Below are 8817 nucleotides of genomic sequence, written 5' to 3'. Positions count from 1 at the left end.
CGTTTAATGAGATCAACGCTTTTCTATTTGCTCGTTCGATTATATTTGACAACAAATAATACTCACCGGATTCTCTCAACGAACTGATACAAGATTAGGCACTATCACATTATCACGATTTTTAATCCGTGTGCCGATCTCGAGAAGTGACTTCGAGGCGCGAGAAGCTTCTCGAACGACGAAGGTCCGTGGAAATCGTCGGAATCGATGAGAGCGTGTCGTGAACGTGTCGCGTTTGCTGGCCTCGCCGCGGACTGATTTAAATTTAGCGTGGACCGTGTCTAAATACACGCCGCTTCGGTCCACGCTGCCTCCTTCGGAGAACGCCGTGACATTCGTGAACGTTGTTCTCTCCTTGGTGAACGAGCGTATCGCATACGCGCGCGCGTTCCAATCTAGTTGAGGCATTGAATCGGGGCTGAATCGTGAAACTCGATTAAAAATTTCTCGACCCGTTGCGACCCAATTACGAAACTGTTACGCCGGTTTGAAGAGCTTTCGGTTGTTGAACGGGGAATTACCGAGTCATTGAATTATAAACTGTTCCGCGATTTTCTCGCTGGGAAATCGCGGGAACAGAAGAAGCCCGGACGGTACGGGAATTAATTGGACGGTGACCCGAGCGCCACGTGGGCGTCTTCTGCAACGGACCATGTTTATTCTACGACGAATTTACTTCACGGCTCAGAGTTGACCGTGCGACGCTCGAAATAGTATAGCTAGTAGGTGTCCAGGGGGACGTCTCGTACGACAGGAGTTTAATGAATGAATAAGAATAATAAGAGTTATACGACACCGTTGCGCGAATGAATCAGATTCAGTTTTAGCTACGTTCATTGAAACTATTAAAATATTTTACCAGAGATACCATTCAGGATTCAAATATTCAACTCCGTTATACAGGGTGTCTCAGAAAAAGTATCAGAGGCGATGAGAGGTGATTCTGTGGATGTTTCTGAACAACAATTTCATTTGGCAAAATGCAAAGTGAGTTATGGTTCTTAAAAACACTGACCAATAAGAGCGCGCGTAGGCCGCGCTTAGCCAATAGTGTCGGCTCGAGTCGTGGCGCTCGGTCGTTGGTCAGCGCTGACCTTACGCGCGCTCTCATTGGTCAGTGTTTTTCGTTCATAATTCAAAAACCATGCCTCACTCTGCATTTTGCCAAAGGAAATTGTTGTTCAAAAACATCTACAGAATCACCTCTCTTTGGTTTTAATACTTTTTCTGGGAGGCCCTGTACAAAACTGCCTCCAAATCCCCGTTGACGTGTAGAGTCCGCGCTCAGCCAGCTGGCAGTGGTGGCTCGGATCGTGGAGCTCGGCCATTGGTCAGCGCTAGCCTTACGCGCGCTCTCATTGGCCAGTGTTTTTCGTTAATAATTCAAAAACCATGGCTCACTTTGCATTTTGCCAAAGGAAATTGTTGTTCAGGAAGACCCTCCCTATCTGCCATTTTCGGCTCTTACACCCTTTACGGAACACCCTGTATATTTAGGGTATCCGAGAAAAAGTGTTAAAACCAAAGAGAGGTGATTCTATAGGTGTTTATGAACAACAATTTCCTTTGGCAAAATGCAAAGTGAGCCATGGTTTTTGAATTATTAACGAAAAACACTGGCCAATGAGAGCGCGCGTAAGGCTAGCGCTGACCAATGGCCGAGCTCCACGATCCGAGCCACCACTGCCAGCTGGCTGAGCGCGGACTCTACACGTCAACGGGGATTTGGAGGCAGTTTTGTACAGGGCCTCCCAGAAAAAGTATTAAAACCAAAGAGAGGTGATTCTGTAGATGTTTTTGAACAACAATTTCCTTTGGCAAAATGCAAAGTGAGCCATGGTTTTTGAATTATTAACGAAAAACACTGGCCAATGAGAGCGCGCGTAAGGCTAGCGCTGACCAATGGCCGAGCTCCACGATCCGAGCCACCACTGCCAGCTGGCTGAGCGCGGACTCTACACGTCAACGGGGATTTGGAGGCAGTTTTGTACAGGGCCTCCCAGAAAAAGTATTAAAACCAAAGAGAGGTGATTCTGTAGATGTTTTTGAACAACAATTTCCTTTGGCAAAATGCAGAGTGAGGCATGGTTTTTGAATTATGAACGAAAAACACTGACCAATGAGAGCGCGCGTAAGGTCAGCGCTGACCAACGACCGAGCGCCACGACTCGAGCCGACACTATTGGCTAAGCGCGGCCTACGCGCGCTCTTATTGGTCAGTGTTTTTAAGAACCATAACTCACTTTGCATTTTGCCAAATGAAATTGTTGTTCAGAAACATCCACAGAATCACCTCTCATCGCCTCTGATACTTTTTCTGAGACACCCTGTATAACGGAGTTGAATATTTGAATCCTGAATGGTATCTCTGGTAAAATATTTTAATAGTTTCAATGAACGTAGCTAAAACTGAATCTGATTCATTCGCGCAACGGTGTCGTATAACTCTTATTATTCTTATTCATTCATTAAACTCCTGTCGTACGAGACGTCCCCCTGGACACCTACTAGCTATACTATTTCGAGCGTCGCACGGTCAACTCTGAGCCGTGAAGTAAATTCGTCGTAGAATAAACATGGTCCGTTGCAGAAGACGCCCACGTGGCGCTCGGGTCACCGTCCAATTAATTCCCGTACCGTCCGGGCTTCTTCTGTTCCCGCGATTTCCCAGCGAGAAAATCGCGGAACAGTTTATAATTCAATGACTCGGTAATTCCCCGTTCAACAACCGAAAGCTCTTCAAACCGGCGTAACAGTTTCGTAATTGGGTCGCAACGGGTCGAGAAATTTTTAATCGAGTTTCACGATTCAGCCCCGATTCAATGCCTCAACTAGATTGGAACGCGCGCGCGTATGCGATACGCTCGTTCACCAAGGAGAGAACAACGTTCACGAATGTCACGGCGTTCTCCGAAGGAGGCAGCGTGGACCGAAGCGGCGTGTATTTAGACACGGTCCACGCTAAATTTAAATCAGTCCGCGGCGAGGCCAGCAAACGCGACACGTTCACGACACGCTCTCATCGATTCCGACGATTTCCACGGACCTTCGTCGTTCGAGAAGCTTCTCGCGCCTCGAAGTCACTTCTCGAGATCGGCACACGGATTAAAAATCGTGATAATGTGATAGTGCCTAATCTTGTATCAGTTCGTTGAGAGAATCCGGTGAGTATTATTTGTTGTCAAATATAATCGAACGAGCAAATAGAAAAGCGTTGATCTCATTAAACGTTTCACTGGCGGTGGCTTCGTTCCGACGCAGCCAACTGAAAATTGCGAAATATCGAGAGCCGCGCACGGCAGAGTTGCCGCCTTTTGATCTATCTCCACAGGAGTTTCCACCATGAGTTTCCACAATTTCCACGAATCCTCTCTTTTCTCTACATTTCTCGAGTGTACCCAAAAGTCGTGAATAGTTTCTTGTATCCACTATAAAAGAGACAAGACAAGAATCCTACAGAATGATAAAAATAATGATTCGGTGATTCCATCACATTTTCATATAACGATCGAAACCAAAGTAAAAAGACGTTTTAAGAAAATATTTACACCGGTCAACTTATACAGGGTGTTCCAGAACTAGTGTTAGGCCTTCAAATAGGGAGGAGCTTAGGTGATTTTAAACAACATTTTCCTTTGCAAAAAAGTTGTCCGAGGGGTGGTTGAGGAGTTATTAATAAAAAACCCCGGCCAATCAGAGCGCTCGGTTAACGCGATCTACGAATCGGCGTTGAAACACATATATTTGTGATGTTCTATTGAATACTCATGCAAAATTTCAAAACATTCTATAGAAAATGGATTTTGGGACTAACGTCCTTAAGAGAAGTTCTCCCAACTTGTACCCCGTTTGCTACAAAGATACAATTGTACCTTTTCTATCCATCGAGACTCACTGTGTAAATAAAATATGGCATCGGTTAATTTCCTCTTCCCTTGGCCCTCCCTTTCCTTCTTCCGCTCGGCAATTTACAACAGCAGAGAGCAGAATTACTTTCCCCGGGCAATTTGACGTCGTTTACACGTCACGACGAGCCCGTACGTGACGCGATGTTAAGAAAGAAAATGAAGAAAAAAAAAATAAAATAATAATTCGCATTGTCGCGGCACGGTAAGCACCTTTGAGTATGCGCCCTCTCCTTTCCGGTCGTTATAAAAGTTTCTACTTACCTCATAGTCAGCGGACCTTTGTAGCGAACCGCGCGGCTCCTTTCTACAGTACTGGAACGACTTGAATTTCCGCGCCGCAGTCGGTGCGATGCTTTTTTGAAAAGCGTAATCCTCATTAAATTACATCCTGCATAACTTCGCGCGGTCCTATTAAAGGGTCAAAGTTGCTTTAACTGGAACACAGGACTGAGCTTCCGACTGCCGCGGCGGCGGCTACGGAGCAATTATAGAATGAATAGTCAACGTCTACAATTAACTTGAGACTGCGTCGGTACAAGCGGCCGTCCCGACGCCCCGTATAAATACGTTTGTTTTTGCAATTAGCCAATTAGCGCGTGTCAAGCATCCAGCACCGTGGAAACAATGAAGTCGTAATTAAAACTACCAGCAAGTATTTAATTCCTGGGTATTTCGTCCAGGTCGAAAATTCGTACGAAATCCAGATCATAAATCATTTATTATCGACCTGGAAATACGAGATTTCTTTCCGTTGATTTATTGTTCTGAATTTAGTCGATTTCTATTCCATTAAAATTGAGTATTTTCCTTAATTCATCTTAATATTTATTAGTAAATATAATAAATTATTGAGAGGAAGGGGNGTCATTTTCTTAAAACGCTTCGTATTGAGTGGAGCGGTTCACGCGTTAAAAGCCGGGCGTCCGGATTGGAAGCTCGCGCCAACCGAGCACTCTGATTGGTCGGGATTTTTTTGTTAATAACTCCTCAGCCATGCCTCGGATAACTTTTTCGCTAAGGGAAATGTTGTTTAAAATCACGTCAGGAACCTCCTATTTCAATATCTTACACTAGTTTTGGGACACCCTGTATAGAATTCTTAAGAGAATTTATTTCACTTTCCGAATTCCGGGAGCCGCGTGTGGCAGCAGCCGCGTTCCAATTATTTTCAATTCCGTCGCCGTTAAAAACTAATTCTCGTGCATTGCACCGGTTAATTGGAACATTCTAATTTCCAGCCGCGCCATTGTTTTCATTTCTCGCTGACATCGCTAATACCAATTCCCGGTGTTGCAACAGTTTATGCCACTGCGATAACCGTAAGGAACGGGAGGTCTCTCGTAGAAATTCGCCGTGGACCTCCTCGAACCGATGCCCACTATCGTAACCAGGCGCGTGGCTGTACGTTCCCCTATCGTACGACCGATGTTTTTTCGCCGACTTTGCGGCCAGCCGAGAAATCGCGCTATTCAGAGTCGAAATCCCATGGAGTCGATATTCAATTTCTCCTAGAGGTGGTCAAAATGATTCGGAACGGAGATCAATGGTCGACGGTAGGTCGTTTCTTCTCGGATCCGACTGGACCCTGCGCGAGTATCTCACCGGTGGAAGTAGAATAGGTGAATTCGGTGTCAGACAGCGCAGAAAGCATCGGCCACCTGTTTCCCACCGTCAATTCCCATGGATCGAATATCTTTCTCTTGTTTAGATTTTCCTTTGACTGTAGAATTTGATATCAAATATTGTAATACACAAATTTTGTAATAAAAAATGTAATTAATAATAATGTTTTATTATAGTTTTGGGGGTCCATGAATAGGTCTTAATTTACACTTTGACATAATTATTTTCTACTCTATTTTACGTGACTAAGTAATTATAATAGAATTTGTTTGTCAGTTGCAAGGGACTGAGCATCTCTGACACAAAAAATTTAATTATGGCAATGCAACGAGATTAAACCGAAACGATCCTGCTCTCCAGTCGAAGTAAACAAGCAAATATACAACAGGAATATTTCGTTCTACTTAATAATAAAAGAAGATGAAATACACAGTACGGTTTACTCGAAATGAATTAGACTTCTTCTCATTGCAGTGACATTATACAGGGTGCTCCTTTTAAATAAGGTCTTTCTAAATATTCTCTTCAGCTTATTGTGATGCAAAATATATTTTTCACGTAATGGTGTCAAGGGACCAATATCTGGCAAGAATATAATTTCCTCAAGGTCATTATTTTCAGAGTTATCAAGGTCATCGGTGTTTCCTCACACATAACTACATTTTCTATTACAGATTATTAAAAATTTATTAACATAACTACATTTTCTATTACAGATTATTAAAAATTTATTAACATAACTACATTTTCTATTACAGATTATTAAAAATTTATTAACATAACTACATTTTCTATTACAGATTATTAAAAATTTATTAACATAACTACATTTTCTATTACAGATTATTAAAAATTTATTAACATAACTACATTTTCTATTACAGATTATTAAAAATTTATTAACATAACTACATTTTCTATTACAGATTATTAAAAATTTATTAACATAACTACATTTTCTATTACAGATTATTAAAAATTTATTAACATAACTACATTTTCTATTACAGATTATTAAAAATTTATTAACATAACTACATTTTCTATTACAGATTATTAAAAATTTATTAACATAACTACATTTTCTATTACAGATTATTAAAAATTTATTAACATAACTACATTTTCTATTACAGATTATTAAAAATTTATTAACATAACTACATTTTCTATTACAGATTATTAAAAATTTATTAACATAACTACATTTTCTATTACAGATTATTAAAAATTTATTAACATAACTACATTTTCTATTACAGATTATTAAAAATTTATTAACATAACTACATTTTCTATTACAGATTATTAAAAATTTATTAACATAACTACATTTTCTATTACAGATTATTAAAAATTTATTAACATAACTACATTTTCTATTACAGATTATTAAAAATTTATTAACATAACTACATTTTCTATTACAGATTATTAAAAATTTATTAACATAACTACATTTTCTATTACAGATTATTAAAAATTTATTAACATAACTACATTTTCTATTACAGATTATTAAAAATTTATTAACATAACTACATTTTCTATTACAGATTATTAAAAATTTATTAACATAACTACATTTTCTATTACAGATTATTAAAAATTTATTAACATAACTACATTTTCTATTACAGATTATTAAAAATTTATTAACATAACTACATTTTCTATTACAGATTATTAAAAATTTATTAACATAACTACATTTTCTATTACAGATTATTAAAAATTTATTAACATAACTACATTTTCTATTACAGATTATTAAAAATTTATTAACATAACTACATTTTCTATTACAGATTATTAAAAATTTATTAACATAACTACATTTTCTATTACAGATTATTAAAAATTTATTAACATAACTACATTTTCTATTACAGATTATTAAAAATTTATTAACATAACTACATTTTCTATTACAGATTATTAAAAATTTATTAACATAACTACATTTTCTATTACAGATTATTAAAAATTTATTAACATAACTACATTTTCTATTACAGATTATTAAAAATTTATTAACATAACTACATTTTCTATTACAGATTATTAAAAATTTATTAACATAACTACATTTTCTATTACAGATTATTAAAAATTTATTAACATAACTACATTTTCTATTACAGATTATTAAAAATTTATTAACATAACTACATTTTCTATTACAGATTATTAAAAATTTATTAACATAACTACATTTTCTATTACAGATTATTAAAAATTTATTAACATAACTACATTTTGACCCGGGTTCATAAATTCATACGTCTCTCCATTGATTTCAACCGGAATCATCTTCGATTGGCTTTCGATTAAATCATAATTAATCGAAATGTTCGTCACGCAACGTGAATGTTCACTCACAGTTTCAATTCCTGTCGGCTAACGAGATTCGATAAAAAGCAGCCAATTCCGTCCCGGAAAAAAGCACACAAATGGCCAAAAAAAACGTCAATTTGAAAACGCAATTTTCAAAAATATTGCACAATTTTTAATTTAGGTTTGTTTTACGTTAAACAAAGGTCATGTGATTGACTGGTCCAATGATGTATTTCTACCATGACTATAAATTCCAGTCTTACAATTAGTATCGTCGATATAAGAAAAGATGGCATTGTGCAATTTTACTATAAAAAATTGAATAATATTTTTCGAGGAGTGAAAAGCATCCGAGCGTATGAAATTGCAATTAACCACTGGCCCCTGGAACACGTCGACGTAGGACGGAACGCGTGGAGAAGCATCGCCAAGCGAATAGTTATCGATTGCCAATTTAAACTTCGAAATGGTGAAACTCGAAATTTGCGAACGATTCTTCCTTCCGTGTAAACGCATTGGTAGCTGGAAATTCGAGTCCCGGATAAAAACGGGTAATTAAGGGGACGAGGAAAATCAACGTAATAACCGGGTTCGACGAAGACGGCGATCAAACCTATTTCTTGATACGGTTCACTCCACTTTCATTTCCCAAGTGTAACGTTCCACTTGTACGTCGATTGCGTTTTCATCGAGTTCCCTGTTACACGCATCTCGACTTCGGCTTGCAACCAAAAGAAATAAGTTCAGTTAAGACGCTGGTTCTATTTAAAATCTTATACTTAGGCGTAAAGCTTTTCTTGTATAAATTTATATTCGGTAGTCGGAAAAGTACACCAATACCTCACTTTGCGTCGTGGTTACGTTCTAAAAAAACACGATGCAAATTGAAACGACGCAAAGTGAATTAAGATTTTCTATAGGAAACCATGTAAAGATCGAAGATAGGTTC

At 38.1% G+C, this 8817-nt stretch overlaps 1 protein-coding gene across 1 annotated transcript in view; it reads left to right on the top strand.

Annotated features, from left to right (window-relative positions):
- The first annotated feature begins 2385 nt into the window (after positions 1-2385).
- Positions 2386-8817, top strand: part of LOC108626849 (glutamate receptor ionotropic, kainate 2) — a 48640-nt gene continuing 42208 nt past the window's right edge. The window contains exon 1 of the mRNA XM_018027777.2: positions 2386-3164. The gene's annotated coding sequence lies outside the window, so the exon portion shown is untranslated. The remainder of the gene's footprint in view (positions 3165-8817) is intronic.

The sequence above is a fragment of the Ceratina calcarata genome, unplaced genomic scaffold, assembly GCF_001652005.2.
Source record: "Ceratina calcarata isolate Rehan_Ccalc_2016 unplaced genomic scaffold, ASM165200v1 scaffold123.2, whole genome shotgun sequence".
NCBI classification, from domain to species: domain Eukaryota; kingdom Metazoa; phylum Arthropoda; class Insecta; order Hymenoptera; family Apidae; genus Ceratina; species Ceratina calcarata.
Note: the sequence above shows the minus strand (reverse complement) of the source record. Positions and strands in the feature narration are given on the sequence as shown.